Genomic DNA, 21,157 nt, shown 5'->3' on the forward strand with positions numbered 1-21,157 from the left:
CCCTGCTTCTATTTGATCTGATATTTACAGCTTGTGTGTTTGGGTCCTGGACATGTCTGATGTGCATATTGTAATAAACATATAAACAAGACACATGTTGATTTGGTTTGTTCATTTTAAACCTGAAACACTTCCAGGAACGTAATCTGTCACTTGTTTATCTTTGACTGTGAAGATGCTAATTCATCCTCTATACTATATACACTATGTGACCAAAAGTATGTGGGCACCTGACCATTTAAGCTTCACAAGCTTGCTGGACATCCCATTCCGAAATCATGGGCCAATATCTTGGCCAATATCACGAATGGCTGTCTGTGACATTTTGCATTGTGTCCGTGCGAATCTGTGCCCATTCAGTCAAAAGAGTATTCGTGTTAGGCACCGATGTGGGAACGGGAGGGCCTGGCTCGGAATCAATGTTCCAATTCATTCCAAAGGGTTGAGGTCAGGGCTCTGTGCAGGCCAATACACAAAACCTGCAAAAACAGCCCAGACCATCAGCCCTCCTCCACCAAACGTTACTGCTGGTACTGTGCATTCTGGTGGCTAGTGTTCTCCTGGTAGCATAAACCCATCCGACTCATCGGACACATCACTGCAATCCATCATTCTGTAGATCACATTTCCACTGCTCCAGGGCGCAGTTGCGGTGTGCTTTACACCCCTCCAGCTAATGCCTAGCATCGTGCATACTGACCTCAGGCCTGTGTCCGATTGCCCGGCCGTGGAAACCCATTTCACAAAGCTCTCAATACAGTTTTTTATGTTGCTTCCAGAGGCAGTCTGGACCTCTGCAGTGAGTGACACTACAGAGGATTTTTATATGCCATGCGCTCTGTTAGTGTGTGTTCTACTGCTTAATGGATGAGCTGTTGTTGCTTTTATGTGTTTCGATTTTAAAATAGCAGCACTTACAGTCGACCGGGGTGGATCTAGCAAGGCAGAAATTTCACATACTGACATGTGGCAAAGGTGGCAAGTCCCACGGACTTTTACCCATATGTTGTATTCGGTTTTATATAAATGACCTAGGACCGCATGACAAGACCACATGACAAGTGTTGTGAGGTTAGTGTGGCATCTCCGCAGGAACTGACGTAAAGGAAAGAGTACAGATATGTACTCCAAGCACTGTGTGTCTGCGGGACGGAGAATAAAGTGTGTGCTGTAGCCATGCGCATGGGATGGACTGCACACCAGTGTGGAACGCAGCCCGGCTTAATCATGTCAGGGAAACAGCTCAGGCTGCTAAGCCCATTGCATGGTTACAGTAAATACTGTCCCAGGGGAATGTGCTGCGAGAGAGTAGTTCCCAGTAGTTTCCATGCTATCGCAGAATTCATATAGATAAATATAGAGTCCTGCCTGTTTGGGTCCGGCCACTGGGGGCTTACGGCGGGAGAGAGGGAGACCGGTGGACAAGGGAGACAGTGTCCCTGCATAAGATAAAGTGCTGAGTGCAGAGAACAAGTCCTCAAGGAGGTGGACATAGTTGCTTATGAATATTCATCGGCTTGCGGAGCTTGAATACATAATGGATATTTTCTGTCGATGTGGGAAATTTGGGTGTGGGTGTGTGTGTGTGTGTGTGTTTGTGTATGCAAGTGTGGCCCAGCCTGCAATTTCAAGAGAGACAGATGTTATTGGCTCTTTCTCAGCATGTAGCCCCGCGTGTAAGGCCGGGAGGTTGCGGGGTCACCCTGGAGAGGTGTAGACAGAAGGTAGAACTGGTAGTTGCAGGGAGCGATGAGCAGATGTACACAGCAGAACACAGGGTCAGCAATGTTGATATATCTGTGATGGAGCATGCGCAGACACTGGGAACTAAAGGGACAAAAACTGATTAAATTTACCCAAACAAAAAAAAGTTAAACACAGTGTATATGTAATATGCAATGGTCACTTACTCTCAATATTTCAATACCGGGAATTAAAACAGAAGGCAAATTCATTAAGATTAATTAAGATTAAATAATACATTGCAGGCATGCTGCTTGCTTCCCTGCAGCGAAAACAGGTGGGGCTGGTAGGGGATCTGCTGCATTGTGGGTGAACAGAGGGTGTCTGGGCCCATCATCCGGACAACGCCTGTAAAGATGGGACTAGATGAGACTGCCAGAGGGACGTCGAGCCTGCGTGCTGTGACGGACGCTCTGGATGTGACCTCTCCCACCCTTTGTAGGCAGCCTGAGTAAGTGACACACAGCGTGGGGGGCCAGGCACTGTGAGGAAGGAGCGCAGATCTGCCGCCACACTTCAGTGACACAAACACCAAGGCCGCGCTTAAGCCCCGGACCTCCTGCCTCGCGCCGGGAGTGTGTGCGTGTGTGTTGTTTCACTGTCCTCTGTTGAGGCTGTGGGTGCGCTGGATTGATAATAACAAGGTCTCTATGGAGCTTGCGTCACATGACATGCACTTGTAAAATTAAGGTTGTTGTTATTATTGCATTATAAATTGAGATGTGGAGTCATTTCAGCTCTACACACATAACAGTTTGCCACATGTGAGGGTTATTCAGCGATGTTTGCTGAATTCCTATCTATAATATGTTGCCCTTTGTTTACTCTTGCATGGCTGTGCACTGGTCTCAGGCCTGTTGGCATGAAGATGGGCGTATGAAAATGGCTGTGTTCGAATGCACCAGTCCATACTGAAATAGGTGCAGTCGGAGGCATTAAATCCCCATGCCTCATGATGGATATTGATTTAGCATTCCAATTGGGCACAGAGAGGAGGAAAGAGGAGTGATGGGGTGGGGGGGATTGAGCAACTGACAGAGGGAGAGAGAAAGAGAGAGAGAGAGAAAGAGAGAGAGAGAGAGAGAGAGAGAAAGCAAGAGATACAGAGTGACAGAGTGACAGAGAGAGAGAATGAGAGATAGTGAGAGAGACAGAGGGAGCAACTGAGAGAGAGAGAGAGAGAGAGAGAGAGAGAGAGAGAGAGAGAGAGAGAGAGAGAGAGAGAGAATGATAGTGAGAGACACAGAGAGATGGAGAGACTGAGAGCTACTGGCTTATTGTGCCATTAAACGATTTAGAGGAAAAACCTCCAGAGATGAGAGCTGTGATCAGGTGAAGTGAGGTGCACGGGGGCTCTTTTGCCCAGATTTGCTTTCCCCTTCCTCTACGTGGAGTTTAACACGATGAAAAGGTCAATCATCCTAATGTGAATCATTAAAAGTCACGTCATGGTTAGAACGCGCCGTGTCCACACTGTAAGCTGCAAATTAGCGGTGAACCGTCAGGCCGTGAAACGGGTTCCACGTTGCACCGTGTTCGAGAGGTTTGTACAATGCGGTTTGATTGGGCTGACTGTTCCACTTTCCCACCGAGTGCGTCCTTGATTAAATTCAAAGCAGGTGCGGAGATCCAGGGGCGTTTTCCACATGCGTCGGAGGAAACGGAGCGCGATCTTTCTCCAATTACTTATTTTCTGCAGTGCAGTCTTTTCATTCGGCCGCTCGCGACAAATTTGCCTCTAGTGTCTCTTCAAAATGGAAAATAGCCCCAATAATTCCGAATCAGTCCCATATATAGTGACACGATCTGAACGTAGCATTAAACTTCAGGCTTCTGTCATGATAGTCAAGCTCATCCCTGGCATTTGCTCTGATTGTAGCCAGAACCAAGCTTGGAATCTTAGTCAGCTGTCGAAATGATGTTGCAACGCTAATGCTTACTGTGCTTTAGACAAGAAACTGAAGTACAAATGAGCCTATAGAATTTCAGTGACAGTGTTTCATGTAAACTAAACCAACTCTATTCTTCTCACGTCGTGCAACGTATAATTATTACTTGTGAGATGTATCATATACAGGCCTATCCACCATGTTTTTTGACAAGGTCAATTAAGACAGTGTTACATAAAAATGCAAAGAACGTATAGTAAAGTTTATGGGTGTTTAGCCATGAACATTATCTTTTCCCAACCTCGCAAACTCTAACTGTCCACGAGACGAGATTCCAGGTAAATATGGAGCTTGTCAAATGGCGCACGCGGATCGCTTCCATACGGCTCGTTATATTTCTCGTGCCAGTGAGGTCCTGTTTGCACAGGCAGTTTAATGAGGGATGCGTCGCCGTGTGGACTGGTGGCGTGACCGTGGAGTGTCTCCGGCTATTACGGTCTAATGATTGTTTCTCACGAGGGAGAATATTGACGTGCGAGGGATCCCTCGTGAACTCAATATTTGTGCGATTCTCCCGCGCGCGCTTCTGCTAGGATTCCTGAAGTCTAGCCTGCTTACAATGTAGCCTGCATTCTCTGTGCAGTTTTCACCTTAGATTACTGATCTAAGCCTCCGCTAAAGCGAACAATTATCTGAAGTGTTTAAAGGACTTGTGTGTGAGATATATATATACTGGATTTAACTAAGCAAATAGGTAAGAGCCTCCCATTGGATAATTACTGCATGGGTGATTATGTTTCATCTGGCAATAAGTTATTTAACCCTAACTGATGCAATGAGTAGCTTCTCATTTGTTAAACAACCATGTCGAAAGACACATCCTGTGGTTGTGGAAAAGATCAAATTATTGGCATGCATCAAGCAGAGAAAACATGTAAGTAGATTGCTGAAACTACTAAAATCAGGTTAAGAACTGTCCAACACATTATTAAAAAGTGGAAGGACAGTGGGGAAACATCATCTTCGAGGAAGAAATGTGGTTGGAAAAAAATCTTGAATGATCGTGATCGGCGATCACTTAAAACTTGTGGTGAAATCAAATCGTAGAAAAACAACAGTAAAACTCAGGGATATGTTTAATAGTGAAAGTAAGAGCATTTCCACATGCACAATGCGAAGGGAACTCAAGGGATTGAGACTAAACAGCTGTGTAGCCTTAAGAAAACCACTTGTCAGTGAGGCTAACCGGCCGGCAAAAACGGCTTCAGTTTACTAGGGAGCATAAAAATTGGACTCTGGAACAATGGAAGAAGGTCATGTGGTCTGACGAGTCCAGATTTACCCTGTTCCAGAGTGATGGGTGCATCAAGGTAAGAAGAGAGGCGGCCTAGAGCCTACCCTACAAGCCTGGGGGACAGTGCTATGATCTGGGGTTGCTGCAGTTGGTCAGGTCTAGGTTCAGCAACATTATGTGCCCAAAGAATGAGGTCAGCTGACTACCTGAATATACGACCAGGTTATTCCATCAATGGATTTTTTCTTTCTTAAATTGTGAAAGAGTGGTTCAGGGAGCATGAGACATCATTTTCACACATGAATTGGCCACCAGACCTGAATCCCATTGAGAATCTTTGGGATGTGCTGGAGAAGACTTTGCTCAGTGGTCCAAATCTCCCATCATCAATACAAGATCTTGGGGAAAAATTAATGCAACTCTGGACAGAAATAAATGTTGTGACATTGCAGAAGCTTGTGGAAATGATACCACAGCGAATCCGTGCTGTAATCAAAGGTAAAGGCAGTCTAATGAAATATTAGAGTGTGTGACCTTTATATATATATATATATATATATATATATATATATATATATATATATATATATATATATATATATATATATATATATATATATATATATATATATGTGTGTGTGTGTGTGTGTGTGTGTGTGTGGATTCACTCTGCACATTTATCCTGCGCTAAAACATTTTGTCTCATATCTAAATTCATTACCAGGTTTAGCGGACAAAAAATGAATGCTTATTAGTTTTCACTGAAATACAGGAGTGCAATTTTTCACCTTGACGGACCAATCATAGGTTAATATTTGTTGCGACAGTGCTCTGTGAATGCTGATGTTTCATTTGCATACCCATATTAATTGCATTGGATATGCAAAAGATTAATGATCAGCAAAATAGCGCAAGGGAAATTTAACATGCACCTGCCTAACGTGGTTACTCTTCACATCCATAATGCATTTGCAGGACAAATAAGTGTTGAAGGTGTTGCGTTTAGATTATTAATTGATGTGTGAGTTAACTCCCTCTCTTTGTTTTTAGCTAGTGCGTAGCTCTAAGCGCTAGCAAGACTTCGCAGTGCTGGTGCACACTCCTACTGTCTTAGTTCAGCGGGCTTGTATAGTTTTGGGATTGCTTTTGGGATGTTTGACTCCTTGACTTCTCTGATCCCCGCAGGTGCACGGTATTTCGTGCGTTTCAGCCCTCGCGCACACATCCCAGCGCCACGGGGATTAGAAGGATACCAAAGATAACCCAAACCAAACAAAGCTGCCTTTATTTCTGTTTGTTTCTGGTGAATTCTATATACTTTTGCTGACAGCGCAATGAATATAACCATCAACTCCAGGGATAATTACCTTGTGATCATGAGAAAAGATCCCCTGTCATTTCCTTCAGACATTCGTGTTATCCTGCGCTAGCATTAATGAGCTGTCATTGCAATCACTGCCCCCCCCCCCCCAACACTTTAAAAATAAAACTGTGATTTCAAAACTCTCCCCATAGATATTTTGCAGGGTTTTTGTTTTCCCATTTTTCGCTTAGGTCATTGGTGTGTAGGAGCTGGGAGGGGGCACTGGAGGTTTGACCAATGTGTGCCTTCCGCTAGCTTCTGGAACCAAATTCCCACTGCGGGTTCCTGGGCCAGGGTCTCATCCAAGCACACAGACAGAAGGTTCTTTGAACTTGTGCTGCTGTAGCACTGAGAGGAGGCTGTTTTTAAGTGCTTTGATCTCGACTTAAATAGTCACTGTGTGTGAAGATATGAAGACATGACGAATCCCTCGTGTACCGAGCACGGACATACCCCTCGCGAAGCAAGTGCAGATTCAAACCTATACAGTCACACTAATGTCTCTCTCTCTCTCTCTCTCTCTCTCCACACACATGAAACATGCAAAGTGAGGGATCGGGTGGTCAAGTGTCCAATCACCAGCACCCAGCCTGTGCTAGTCTGGCCATTGAGCCTAGCCGAGCCGAACCAAGCGGTGCTGTGCCGAACCGAGCCGAGCAGTGGAATCCTAGCGCACTCCTCTAGAGTCAAATGTAATCAGGAGCTGAAAGATGAGAGGAAGAAAATGCTGCACTTAAGATTGAAACAAATGAGCCTGAGAAGTCAAGTTCACCCATCTTGTGATGACGTTGTCCTTGACTGTGGAAGGGTGGCATTTCTTTTTCATACTGCAGGGGTCTGGGCGGGGGGTGAGTAGAGTAACAGCATTAGGAGAGTGTGATTCCGGAAACAAAAGCAAAATGTGCTGCTTCATTCTTCATTCACTGTTTTTCCGGGAAATTTTCACATTTAGGAGGAAAGTACTGATCACGTCAAAGGGCAAAGTCGTCTAGAACTCCAGCCTGTTATCTGATACACATCCCCCTTCCACTAATGTCTCATTTGCACCTGGCTTCCTGCACTCCCGAGCCTGCCCCGCTGCTAGATGCTACGTGTACCCCGCCAGGGTCCTCAGGAACGTCACTTAAAATGGCCATCACGTGCGCGGTACCTCCAAGCATGGAAGCAAGGGGTGGGGGCTTGGATGCCGAGCACATGCTGTTGGGGGGGGGGGAAGGGAAGCCTCCAGCAGAGCCCAGCCGCTCGTCGTTCCCAGCTAGGAAAAGCCCTGGGAAGAAACAGGGAGTGAGAGAGAGTGAGACTGTGAGAAGAACAGAGGTGGCAGACAGTAGGCCTACGTGGGCTGGCGACGGAGGCGTGTTCTTTGAGGTGCTGTCAAGGGGTGCGCAGGATCTGTAAATGGGTGTGGCTTGTGCAGCTTCATTCACTTGCATGGTAGTACAGGTCGAGCATTGTGCTTTCGACACCAACGTCATGGGTTTGATTCCCATGGCAATAACATGTCATTCCTTAAATATGTGCCCCTATAAATAAGAGTGATGGCCAAATGGTTTAACTGCATGTAGGACTAAGGCCTTATTATTAAAGCAGTATATCTGGTCAGTAAAATCTCTTTTCCTTTTCTTGCTTTTTGTATCGTACACACTGTCGTACAATGACTACCAGCCGTGGTCCGTGCGGTGAGCACATGCTTCCTCCAATACACGTGAAGCCAAGCACTGCGTCTTACTGAGCTGCGACCCACAATATAGGGCAGCCAAATGCACTTGTAGGAACACACTAGCCGCCCTCTTTACCCGGACATCCACAATTGGCTAATGTCGCTCCTGTGATTGACAGGGAACAGAATAAGCACCAATTTCACTCTCTTGAACTCTTAGCTATGGATGGCCGTGACGTCACCTCTCCTGCGGCGCTGGCCTCCTCCTAAACTCTCCCTCTAACTCATCCTTTTCTGCACCTCTCTTGTGATGCTGGCCTCCTCCTAAACTCTCCCTCTAACTTATCCTTTTCTGCACCTCTCTTGTGATGCTGGCCTCCTCCTAAACTCTCCCTCTAACTCATCCTTTTCTGCACCTCTCTTGTGATGCTGGCCTCCTCCTAAACTCTCCCTCTAACTCATCCTTTTCTGCACCTCTCTTGTGATGCTGGCCTCCTCCTAAACTCTCCCTCTAACTCATCCTTTTCTGCACCTCTCTTGCGGAGCTGGCCTCCTCCTAAACTCTCCCTCTAACTCCTCTGCCGATACGGGAGCTTCCAGCTCTCCTTAATCCTCTTTCCCTGCTCAGTTCACCATCTTCCCTCGCTCTTTCATCCGACTGCCCCCCTCGTCCTCCCCCTACCCTCCGGTCTCTCTTCTCCCCGCTCCATCCTCTGCTTCTCTCCGCGGGATACCGGGGTCCGTTCTGTTTCCGTCACCGTGGCTGAGACTTAAACACGGCCCCCACCCCCTCACTCCCCATCTGCTGACATGGTGTTTCATCTCTTCCAGAACTCTCCCCTCAGGCGCCCCGGCCCAACGCAGCCCGTTATTCCCCCACTCTGGGCCGGCACCGCTCAGCTGGGGAGCTTCCGTTTCGGGCCGTTACATCGCCTGGACTGACTGCGACCATCAAACTGCCACTAGTTGTCCCTTTTGGAGGGAGCAAAAGTGCATTTCAGAAGCGAGTGGGTTATTTCGTTCCAACACCCCGGTGGTCCGTGCGGGCAGCAACCCCCGTGCGACTTCTAAAGGCCCGTCTCTGAAATACCGTGTTTACACTCCACAAACACATTTGGTTTCCGAAGTGAGAAGAACTATTTGCAAGCATAACGACGGAAGGTCCCAGCCCTGCCTCCTGGCAGAGGTACAGGTGATCAGGTCCAAAGGGTTCTCCCATCGTTCTGGATTATCTCATCTGTTTGACTGAGTAAATTTAGCTGATGGCTGGAACATTTAGCAAATCCAGGCAGCTGGACCGAAGTTTCGAGGAGCACTTGTGCTCTGTGAACCTGAACCACCCACCTCAGCTTGCTGGTTATCTTGCCTTTGCTATGCAAATGCGACATGTTTACTTTCTCCCATGCCTTTCACTCTGCTCACCCCCAGGTCCCACACAGCTCTGTGATTTCTCTGCTCCAACACAAACACTGAATCTGGTAATGAAGCTGAGCCAAATTAGGAGTGTTTGTGATGGGCGGCCGCCACGCTGTAGGACTTTGCCCCCCCCATCCCACCCCTCCTGTTCCCCCTCGTAGCCCACCCCCCCATTCCCCTTTGGAGCCCACCTTCTGATCCTCTCGTTGTCCATCTCTCTCTTCCTGCGCCACTGGGCAGAAACATTAATAAACCCTCTGCTCTCTTCCACACCCAAGTCTCTGCTGCTCTGGAGGCACATGTGTGTGTGATTGAGTGTGTGTGTGTGTGTGTGTGTGTGTGTGTGTGTGTGTGTGTGTGTGTCCGTGAGTGTGCTTGAGTGCTCTCAAATTATCAAATTATTCTGCATTGGAGACACATGTTCGGTGCACTGTGTTACATGCTTAATAGCAGTTTTGTGAAATATGTCACTGTTGTTTTGTTTTTGATATGTGAAGTGTTATTTCTGGTCATTGTGATTTAGTTTCTCTATTGTCCTGTGTCCTCCAGGGCTTTTCTTCCTCCCAACGATTTTCACACTCTTTTCCCTGTGAATGTTTCATGAGACTAAATAAGTGATGCTAGAAAACCCATCAATGACATACCCAGAGAAAGTGAGTTATTCTCTCTTGCACAAAGACAAACTACCCCTTCCCTTTTTTACATAAAATATGCTTTTTTCTTCAATAAAGCAAAAATGGGAACAGAGCATTTTAAAGTGTGTGGCAATGCAAAATTTGTGTGTGTGTGTGTGTGTGTGTGTGTGTGTGTGTGTGTGTGTGTGTGTGTGTGTGTGTGTGTGTGTGTGTGTGTGTCACCTTGTCAGTGACTCGGATACAGGCAGAAATTAATTCCCCTTTACCGTTTCCAAGGCCCCTGCAGAAATAAGCCCCACAAGTGGCAGCTCTAGTGAGCAATACCCAGAGCTGTGTCATTCATCACACTCAAGCAGCGCCTGACAAACACCGCTGCCTTGTGCACCAGGCCACACAAACCCTCCACTTCAGTTAAACTCCCTTCCATTTGAACAAGGACTTTTACAACAGACATGTAACAACTTTACACTTTTCACCGAAAAAAAGAAAGCCATCACGGAGATCCAGGTCCAGACCCTAATAAGGTACAATGGAGGGAGTGTATAGAGCAAAGGCTCCTGTAGCTCACCTGGTAGAGCAGTGTGGGTATGTTACTAGCACGGCCTGGTAGAGCAGTGTGGGTATGTTACTAGCACGGCCTGGTAGAGCAGTGTGGGTATGTTACTAGCACGGCCTGGTAGAGCAGTGTGGGTATGTTACTAGTACGGCCTGGTAGAGCAGTGTGGGTATGTTACTAGCACAGCCTGGTAGAGCAGTGTGGGTATGTTACTAGCACGGCCTGGTAGAGCAGTGTGGGTATGTTACTAGCACAGCCTGGTAGAGCAGTGTGGGTATGTTACTAGTACGGCCTGGTAGAGCAGTATGGGTATGCTACTAGCACGGCCTGGTAGAGCAGTGTGGGTATGTTATTAGTACGGCCTGGTAGAGCAGTGTGGGTATGTTATTAGTACGGCCTGGTAGAGCAGTGTGGGTATGTTATTAGTACGGCCTGGTAGATCAATGTGGGTATGTTATTAGTACGGCCTGGTATAGCAGTGTGGGTATGTTACTAGTACGGCCTGGTAGAGCAGTGTGGGTATGTTACTAGTACGGCCTGGTAGAGCAGTGTGGGTATGTTACTAGTACGGCCTGGTAGAGCAGTGTGGGTATGTTATTAGTACGGCCTGGTATAGCAGTGTGGGTATGTTACTAGCACGGCCTGGTAGAGCAGTGTGGGTATGTACCTAGTACGGCCTGGTAGATCAGTGTGGGTATGTTACTAGTACGGCCTGGTAGAGCAGTGTGGGTATGTTATTAGTACGGCCTGGTAGAGCAGTGTGGGTATGTTATTAGTACGGCCTGGTAGAGCAGTGTGGGTATGTGCCTAGTACGGCCTGGTAGAGCAGTGTGGGTATGTTACTAGTACGGCCTGGTAGAGCAGTGTGGGTATGTTATTAGTACGGCCTGGTAGAGCAGTGTGGGTATGTTACTAGTACGGCCTGGTAGAGCAGTGTGGGTATGTTATTAGTACGGCCTGGTACAGCAGTGTGGGTATGTTACTAGCACGGCCTGGTAGAGCAGTGTGGGTATGTACCTAGTACGGCCTGGTAGATCAGTGTGGGTATGTTACTAGCACGGCGTGGTAGAGCAGTGTGGGTATGTTATTAGTACGGCCTGGTAGAGCAGTGTGGGTATGTTATTAGTACGGCCTGGTAGATCAATGTGGGTATGTTATTAGTACGGCCTGGTATAGCAGTGTGGGTATGTTACTAGTACGGCCTGGTAGAGCAGTGTGGGTATGTTACTAGTACGGCCTGGTAGAGCAGTGTGGGTATGTTACTAGTACGGCCTGGTAGAGCAGTGTGGGTATGTTATTAGTACGGCCTGGTAGAGCAGTGTGGGTATGTTACTAGTATGGCCTGGTAGAGCAGTGTGGGTATGTTATTAGTACGGCCTGGTACAGCAGTGTGGGTATGTTACTAGCACGGCCTGGTAGAGCAGTGTGGGTATGTGCCTAGTACGGCCTGGTAGAGCAGTGTGGGTATGTTACTAGTACGGCCTGGTAGAGCAGTGTGGGTATGTTATTAGTACGGCCTGGTAGAGCAGTGTGGGTGTTACTAGTATTACAACCCAAGGTTGTGGGTTCAATACTGAGGGACCCCATGTACTGTTATACTAACAAATATATGTGAGTTACTTGGGATAATAATGTCTGCCAAATGCTGCAAATATCCTCCTGTAAAAAGCCTTATCACTGGGGTCCCCAGTCCCTGCTCACTCCGAGGGTCACCTGTCACCTGTCCTCCTCTAAGAGGAGCTGGATAGTGAGGTGTGTGTCTGTTTTGGAATCCTTCTCTTATCTAAAGCCAGCCTTCCTGTGGGGGGTTAGGTGCACAGTGCCTACCATCTCTGTTAAGTCAATGAGAGCAGCCTCTTTACACAGAGGGGCTTGTGGCAGCACAGACACTAACTCACCCAGACAGAGCCATAAGTCATCCGAGTCATTTCCTGCTTCTCTTTCTCATCTGGGTTTCTGCTTATGTAAATAGAATTCAGAAACATCTCTTATGCAAAGTGCGCATTACTGGGATAATATCCTCCTTTCGGTCTATGTGCTGCTTCATGTGCTCACGTCATATGTTGTGCCAGTCTGAAGAGTATATGTTTGGACTTGCTCTGCAGGCATTACACATATGTACTAGACATTACATAACCTTACAAAGCACATTATAAATTAGAGCCATATTAAGACATTCTGGGGCCCTGGGCTGACTCCATCTCCGAGCCCCTACCACACCATAGAAAAGCATCAACATGTTGACCATGAAAGAGGAATGTTCTCTAGGAGATATCAAATCTAAAGGTCTGTCATTTTAAACTTATAGAAAGGCTACCAACAGTTGGCTGATTTTTAATCAACACAGCTGGGGCTATAAATTCCTAGTATTGTTGAAAATGTTACATGGGTCGTGGTATCACGGCGGGATAGCCTCTAGGCCGGTGGCTTAAATCCGGATGAGCACGGTCGGCGGGAGCTTCTGCTCCTGATCCCTCCAGCATGGTTTGGCTCTGCACCGTTACTGCTAATACTGGCTAAAACTCCTTTCGTGTTCGTCTTTTCCAGTTTTTCTCCGTTTTCTTTGCTTCTTACGCTGGAGTCGTTACTTTAGACACCCATTTTCATATTCTCTATCTGACACAATTCAGTTAAACTAAGAGGGGATAGACTAAGAGTTACGCTAGCTAAAGTCGACCGGCAAAAAGTGACGTTAGATGCAATACAATACAATTTAACTACAGCTAATGCAGAAGGAGAAATCTCAATCAGGCATATATTCCTAGTTAGGCTAATTGTGCTAATTTTTACCACTGCATTTTTCAGACTTGTTCGAGGTACCCCCTGGTGGCCAGGGCCCTGGGCTGCAACCTCCAAATCCCATTAGGTTAATAAGGCCCTCATTACATAACTTTACGTAGCACATGTATATTGTATGCTAGATTGCACCTAGTTACACATGAACACTAGAGATTGCACCAGGTTACACATGTACCCTACATTAGTAACACACATATAACGCGTTGCGTGACATTACGTAACACAAATACCGCATACTAGAGACTACGTTACGTAACACACGCTGGAAACTACTTAAGGCTACATTACATATTTTGTGATGTTTTTGTATATTAGGGTTTTCAGTCGAATGCATGTTCTTACACAATCACCTCCCACTCTGTGGCCTAGTCACTCAGGTGAGGTGCTCTAATAAGAAAAAGCAACGAGGCGGAGTCTTTAGCCTTCAGTTCAATCTGTGTATCTGCATCTCGATTACATGGCGCATCCTCCCCAGCAAACAAACCCTACTGGTGCTTACCTCAGGAAAGATTTGAAAAACCTCTTAATGTATTACTGAAATCTAATTCAACTTGAACAAGCCTAATTATCACATGTTAGGACCATAAATCTAAATAATTTAGGCTTTAATCGTTCTTGTTCATGTTAATTGTCTTAATATTCGTGGCTGTTGGAGTCAGCATTCTTATTTAAAACCTTGTTAACGATGCTAATTTTAAAGACAGTTCAACTGGTCGCAATTACTGTGTGATTATTTGCCTCCTGTATAGCTGTTGGGCTGTGATTATGTTTCTAATTGTGTAGAGACCGCCTCCCAGCTCGGCACACCAGGTAGGCTGCTGCTACGTAGAGACTGGCGTGCAGCTCTGCTGCCATCTGCTGGACAAAGAAAGCATCTAGTAGTCACATTACCATGGCAACCTTCAACCGACCAATTATATGCGACTTATGATATAGCTCTATATTTAGAAACTGCCACACATTAGGGAATCCAGAATCGCATTTCTTGTTCTCAATAATGTTTGCAACTATAAGAAATACGGTAAAAAGAATTCTCATGTAATTTCTTTTTATTGTTTTCCATTAAGTAAATTAATCTTTTGCACAAAACCACAACGACATAAATCTATGAAACTGACTTCAGTCAGTCTCAGTCTTAGCATGACTGGAAGCAGGATAGCAACCACACGCAGTGATCAGGTGTTACTGAATTATTTGGTCCTCTAGGCCTACATTATGGGGTTGTCTGCGTGTACCAAAAATAAGCAGTTAATTCCTAGTGTAGATCGTTGAGACTTGGCAAAGAGAGTACCAAGTACTCTCAACCCAACCCCTGTCCTGACCTTCCAGCAGGTCGGGGTTTCCGAGCAGATGCCAAAATCAACGCAGGAGAAAATTACATTTACCTGCGAATGTGCACGCACAAAACACAGCGGCTTCATTCGCGATTACAAGCGCCCCCTGTGGGTTGGCAGAGGGGCTGCACTACTGCAGTCATGGGTTCTAAGACGCTAGGCAGTGAGTGGAGTCTAAAGATAATTTGATATCAGAATTGGCCCATTTAACCATGTTGTGGCATGTCCCTGTCCATATCGCCGACAAATATTCATTATTGATCATTTGGGAGTCAAAATGATCATTTTTCATCTTTTCATCCAATGATTTTTCCCCCCCACCTTTAAAATGTCTTCTGATTTTTTTTATGTTGTTGATGCTGAGCACACAGTGGGAAAAATAATGTTAACCAACAATATCATGTCATGTTTTCACACTCCAGTCAAATTCTCATAGATAGAATGAAACATCTTCATGCATTATTTCCAAATGTCCTGTTTCACTCAGTATCTATGATATTGAAATACAGTGTGATTTATGTTTCATGCTGCCTTTCAAATCAACAGCGCGCTGGTTAGTTAATAGGAGCTTAAATGCTATTTCTTATCATTTTGTCAAAAGGACTGTTTGTTTTCTTGTCTTGTGTGGACATTTCATTGAAGAGTGTAATCGACAGTTGGTCGAACTGCAGTAGTTGGTCAATTTGCTAACTAATGGCTAAATGTGCATGATTTTTGGTTTTGATTTACAAAGCAGGTGTTTTCCTTGTGGCTGTAGGCATGGTGAGTATTGTAAGAGGACTGTGCAAAAGACACTGCTAAACAAAGCAAGAAAACAAACAAACCACTAAAACAAAAATCAAACAAGCTCACCTAGAAAGCCAACTGCTTAAGAATGAAGCAGAAATTCACTTGGACTTTGCCCTCTCGATCTTACACTGTATGTGGTAGTAAATGATGAATAGTAATTAGCTGCAGTAATAAGAGTATGTGGCAGTAAATGATGAATAGTAATTAGCTGCAGTAATAAGAGAATATGGGAGTAAATTATTAGTAGTAATTGGCTGCAGTAATAAGAGTATGTGGCAGTAAATGATGAATAGTAATTAGCTGCAGTAATAAGAATGTGGGAGTAAATTAGTAGTAATTAGCTGCAGTAATAAGAGTATGTGGTAGTAAATGATGAATAGTAATTGGCTGCAGTAATAAGAGTATGTGGCAGTAAATGATGAATAGTAATTAGCTGCAGTAATAAGAGAATGTGGGAGTAAATTATTAGTAATTGGCTGCAGTAATAAGAGTATGTGGCAGTAAATGATGAATAGTAATTAGCTGCAGTAATAAGAGAATGTGGGAGTAAATTATTAGTAATTAGCTGCAGTAATAAGAGTATGTGGTAGTAAATGATGAATAGTAATTGGCTGCAGTAATAAGAGTATGTGGCAGTAAATGATGAATAGTAATTAGCTGCAGTAATAAGAGAATGTGGGAGTAAATTATTAGTAGTAATTGGCTGCAGTAATAAGAGTATGTGGCAGTAAATGATGAATAGTAATTAGCTGTAGTAATTAGAGAATGTGGGAGTAAATTATTAGTAGTAATTAGCTGCAGTAATAAGAGGCATGCAGCTTTTTACTGCACTTTTCCCCACCTCTAGCATACCTGAATCGGCTCACCAACCAATCCTGAACCAATCCTGAACCAATCCTGAAACTCCTCCTGAGCCGAATGCCAGTTGTAATGAAATCACATAACTTGTCAATCAATAGAACCATGCACAATTTAGCCACTAGATATCAAACAGACAAACGGATGCAATCACACCCACTGTTGCTTTTCACAGGCGTGTTATAGTGGGGGGGAAAAACATAAAGATGTGGGTTTATGAGAACGGGATCCGGCCAAAGAATCTGTACTTTTCATTTCAAATTTTAACCAGCTTTCTTCCCCTCGGCTGAAGAGATTATGTAACACCGACATTGAGCGGGTAAGTGAGAGCGCTTCACTACCTACTACCCATCTGTACTGCTCTGCTGATGAATGCAAATTGATGTTTTGTAACATTCTTGCCAACATTTGGCCCCGGGACGGACTTGCTGTTATGAATATTAAACCAACGCACACCCCTGTCTGAGCAGTAACTGGCCAGGAGCGATGGAGTGTAATGTCTTTTAAATTATTTCTATCTGGGGTGATGTTCAGCATGTGCATATTCCTCAACGCACCCCTGTGGAGCTACTGAGTGCGCAAGCTTACAGTAGGCACAACGTGCATCCACTTAGTGTTTGGGAGGCTTACTGTTAGGAAGGCTTTGTGGTTCATCTGGTGTTCAGCCTTTGCAGCTGGGGCTGTGCACTACGTTCCAGTTGGACTAAGCACTCCAAAAAACGAGAATGAGTTTTTACATCACAGCCTGAAAGGCTGGCACTGGTTTTAAGTTAGAAACTTAAAGACAGAGACTCTGTCACAGACTCAGTTGAAAATGGGCATGAATTAATTACTGACAATCTATATCCAAGTACATGAACATGGGCAAAAAGATCAAAGATGAAAAGTTTGCACATGTGGCAATTCACAATGTCAATGTGCATTCAACAAAGTTAGATACCAGTTAGATACTAGTTGTTTGGCATGTAGATGGCAATATTAAATGTCAACGGTAGGTGGAAGCACCTCAATATCAGCACATTTAGTCCGTCATTATTTAATTTTTTCTTATATTTTTCTAAGAGTAATTCAGCGGGGGCACTACTGAAATGACAGTAGGGCTAAAATCAAAAGGCCAGCCTTGGCAATACAACAATCTTCTTATTGGAACCCGTTTTGAGCAGATGGTTCTGCTCGTTTAGTGATTCAGTATTCAAAGGAAAGGGGTCAATCAGGGACAGGTTAAGAGGGAGTCTGTTGCTTTAGATCATTGTCATTCCTAATCCCAGAAATTTAACGCAGTGCAATTTTTTTTCTATTTTCCTTCACCTAACATTACTGATTGGGTTGATTTAATAATTACCAAACCCTTAATCATCTTTACTGATGGTGGATTATTTATATCGAACAATGGTATAGAAATTAAGAGTTTCTCCAGCTTTCAACGCATCAACTGGTAATTGGCTGAGTTGAATCGTGTTTCTTGTTATTGAATCATTGCTCTTTCGCCTGCACCGATAAACAGTGCATTCATCACACCAGACAAACTTGTCGAACCGGGGAAAGAAACGACAGCAAAGTGATGATCGAGAAAACAAGGGACCGATTATCTGAGCTACAGACCCCACTTTTATCGTCAAGTAAGTCGCCTACACGACGAAGCCGTAAAACAATAAACCGTTATGTCCGGACCTGTGGTCACGCCTGGCGAAAAGCGCAGAGTTACGGAGCCGACCGGCGCGCCGCGCGCCCGTCTGTCCGCGAGGCTGCAGTACAGCAAACCGACGCTGGCGTGCGCACTGCAGCCTCGTGTCAACTCGGCACGCGCTGCTTGTCGAACCTCTCCGAGCGGCTAAAGCGACAGAGCGCGGACTCGCCGGGTCCCGTTTTTCCCATCAGCTGCTAAAAGACGTCTCCATCGCGTGGAGCGCCGCGCTTCATCCTTTGACGCGCCGGGTGTGAGGTATGTATGGCTCGGCTTTGGTGCGCGGGGAGGAAAGCGCGAGCGAAAGCGGTGTCGGTTCTGCCCCGCGGGGTCGCCCACTTCCCGGCCTGTTGCGACGTGCCTCGGTTGGTATCGTACTCGCGGTCGCGGTTTAGGGTCTTACTCTGAGCGACGGTGTTCGCGATAAGCAGCGCTCGCATCCCACGCCGCGTTTGCCCAGCCGCGTGGCTCTTAGGGAAAACCGCACGGCCGCGTTGTTGCACGGACTTCTCTCGTGGAACCGGTTAGTTGGGGAGTGTTTCCACGCACCCATGTTGACAAACAGTGGCCTTTGCTTATAGTTCTTGCTTGCAAGCTTTTAGAAGACCGATAAAGGTCGCGGGGACAGTCGTGGGATGGTCCCGACGCTACCGTCGCGTTGTAGCGTCTTAGTATGGAAAGCTTTTACTCTTTTAGCAACAATTAGTCGCGAATGGACCGACAGTCACCATTTTAGAGGAGACATTGTTGTCCGAGCGAACAGCAATACCGTGGCGTCTTAGCAATAGGGGTTTTTCAGTCCACGGTATTAGAAAAGCGAGTGATTACGACTGTAAGTGCCTCCGTGAAGACTGTTCAAACAGGCGTGGAGCCTTTTCATGACTTTGCTTTGCTTTCCTGCGGTTAAAAGGGGATCCGCCGTAATGCTTAATGGGACGAACTTGCGATGCTTGGAGAAGCGTGGTGCAGGTGTTTGTCTTGGAAGCAGGTCTGCGGCGACGTCTCCACTTTGTTTCCTTCCAGTTTAAATATCCGACAGAATAGATGGTCTTAAAGGCGTCTGTTTGGCAGAACGGACAGCGCTCCATTTGTTCGGTCTTTAAAACTGTGGGAAAATATCGTCATTTGGAAAAGATGCTATATTAAAAATAATTATAAGTTTATTCACAATGTGCGATATACCCCCAACCCCGACCCCCTCTGTTGCTTGGTTTTCTGTATGTAATTTATATTATGTGATTTCGCAGTGCAAAGTACCTATAACTTTAGAGCTCCGTTTCAGTGTTCCTCAGTCTTACTAAATGGGTAAGTAATTAGCAGACAGTGAAGGGCTGAAGTTTTCCAGAAGCAAACCCTGCTTCTCTGGTTTACTAATGACAATAAGTGATTATAATGGATTCTAATAAAGCAGTACCTCACAGAGTCAGCGAAATGACCTAAAAAGAAATCTACATTTATCACAGTGGCCACTTTATGCCAAATCTTTAGACTCTGTGAGGAATGGAGATACTTGCTGCTCGAAAGCACTTGACTCGTCTCCTCGTGTAGGCATTAAGCCCTTTTTGACAGCGGTCAGGGATGTTAGAGGTAGATTAAAACCACAGAGTTGACCAAAAACATCAGTCTCTCTTCCAGAGGACGGGAGCTTCACCCGCAGTTGTGCAAAATTTACAGATTCAGTAGAGGGCGGAAGAAAAGCAGTTTGAGTTGAGTCAGGTGTGTTATAGCAGGTAGCGGAGACTTGCGAGCGAGCAAGTTTAAGAGGGCTGTAAATGGTTTCAGATCAGCAGAATGTGTTTGCAGTTCTTTTTGCTGTTCTGAGGAACATTGTCGCTGCATAGTTTACTGCTTGCCACTTGATTCGGCGCAGGGAGGGTTTCGCACGTAACCGATGAGCCGAGGCCACTCTTGGAGAGAAAGTTTTGCAGGCCAGGAGTGGATTTGGCAGCCGCGTCCTTCGCCTGTGTGGCGGCGGAGCCCGGATTCGTTCCGGATGATGCTCTGTGCAGCACCATTTCACATTGCTAAAACTGCGCACATCTGTGACTATCCAGCTACCCTCCTGGTTTGAACCAGGCAAACTTGCTGCAATGGGTCTGGCTGTCACCTCCTGCTCTCACCAGCTGGCAAGTCAGACTACTGAGATATACATATATGTAAAAAAAACAAAACAAAACCTCAAATGTAAATGCATTTATAGATAGCTGAATGATTGGCTATAGATAGGTTTCACTTGCAAAGGGGAGGAATCCTGCCACTGTAACACCTGGCCACATATGGATGGGTGAACTGTGCACTCTCATGTTTTTGACTGAGTACACTTCAGGGTTCTATCAGTAGGAAGACACCTTAGACATCATTCTTTCAGTGCAGCAAAAGCATGAAAAGTAACATTATGTCCATGTACAGTTTGGCCATTCAATAATTGATCCGCGTGTCGTGATTAAGGTTGGCCTACAGCTGTTCCTTGCTGCCTTTTGTGCTTTGCGCAGGCATAATTACGTATGCGAGTGTGTGTGCGTGCAAGTGTGTGTGTGTGTGTGTGTGTGTGTGCATGTGTGAAGAGGGTGTGTGTGTGTATGTGTGCGCTTGCAAGTGTGTGTGTGCACAAGTGTCTGCGTGCATGAGGAGAATGTGAGTGCGTTTGTGTGCTTGGGAGTGTTTGTGCATGCAAGAGTGTGTGTGTGCAAGTAAGCTTCTGAGTGCATGCATGCATGCAAAAGTGCGCATGTGAAAGTGTGCTTGTGAGTGCATGCCTGCATGCATGCATCCGAGAGTGTGTGCTTGAGTGCATGCGTGCGTGTGTGTGTGTGTGTGTGTGTGTGTGTGTATTGTTCCTGCAGCTTCTTCAGGGCCCCTGCCCGTTTTCATTTGTGTGGTAATGACTCCATTCCCGTAACTCTGATGAAGTGCAGCAGCGTGTCTACAGCAGCGAGGAGGAGCTCAGGCCTGCCGCCTGGGTCTTTGCTCTGTTTTTACCTGTGCTTAAACAGCGCCGACGCCCCTGTTCGCTGGGACCTTTCTCCCTTTCCTCGCCGCTTCAGTTCCTTTGAAAGCTAACACACCGTGAGAGTTTGCAGTTCGGAGACTCTCTCCGAACTTTGTAGCTGCCTCCCCTGCTCATGTTTCTCTGACTG

General features: G+C 45.8%; 1 protein-coding gene across 4 annotated transcripts in view; it reads left to right on the top strand.

The window, feature by feature from the left end:
• Nucleotides 1–17,876: 17,876 nt before the first annotated feature.
• fut8b (fucosyltransferase 8b (alpha (1,6) fucosyltransferase)) overlaps nucleotides 17,877–21,157 on the top strand; it is a 77,144-nt gene continuing 73,863 nt past the window's right edge. For 3 of the 4 annotated variants that reach the window (XM_081718277.1, XM_081718278.1, XM_027016214.3), the window contains exon 1: nucleotides 18,099–18,278. The gene's annotated coding sequence lies outside the window, so the exon portion shown is untranslated. Of the gene's footprint in view, nucleotides 17,956–18,098; nucleotides 18,279–21,157 lie in introns of those variants that run through there. The other variant, XM_081718280.1, reaches the window with a different exon arrangement.

The sequence above is a fragment of the Electrophorus electricus genome, chromosome 7, assembly GCF_041902795.1.
Source record: "Electrophorus electricus isolate QZ-2024a chromosome 7, ASM4190279v1, whole genome shotgun sequence".
In the NCBI taxonomy this organism is placed as follows: Eukaryota; Metazoa; Chordata; class Actinopteri; order Gymnotiformes; family Gymnotidae; genus Electrophorus; species Electrophorus electricus.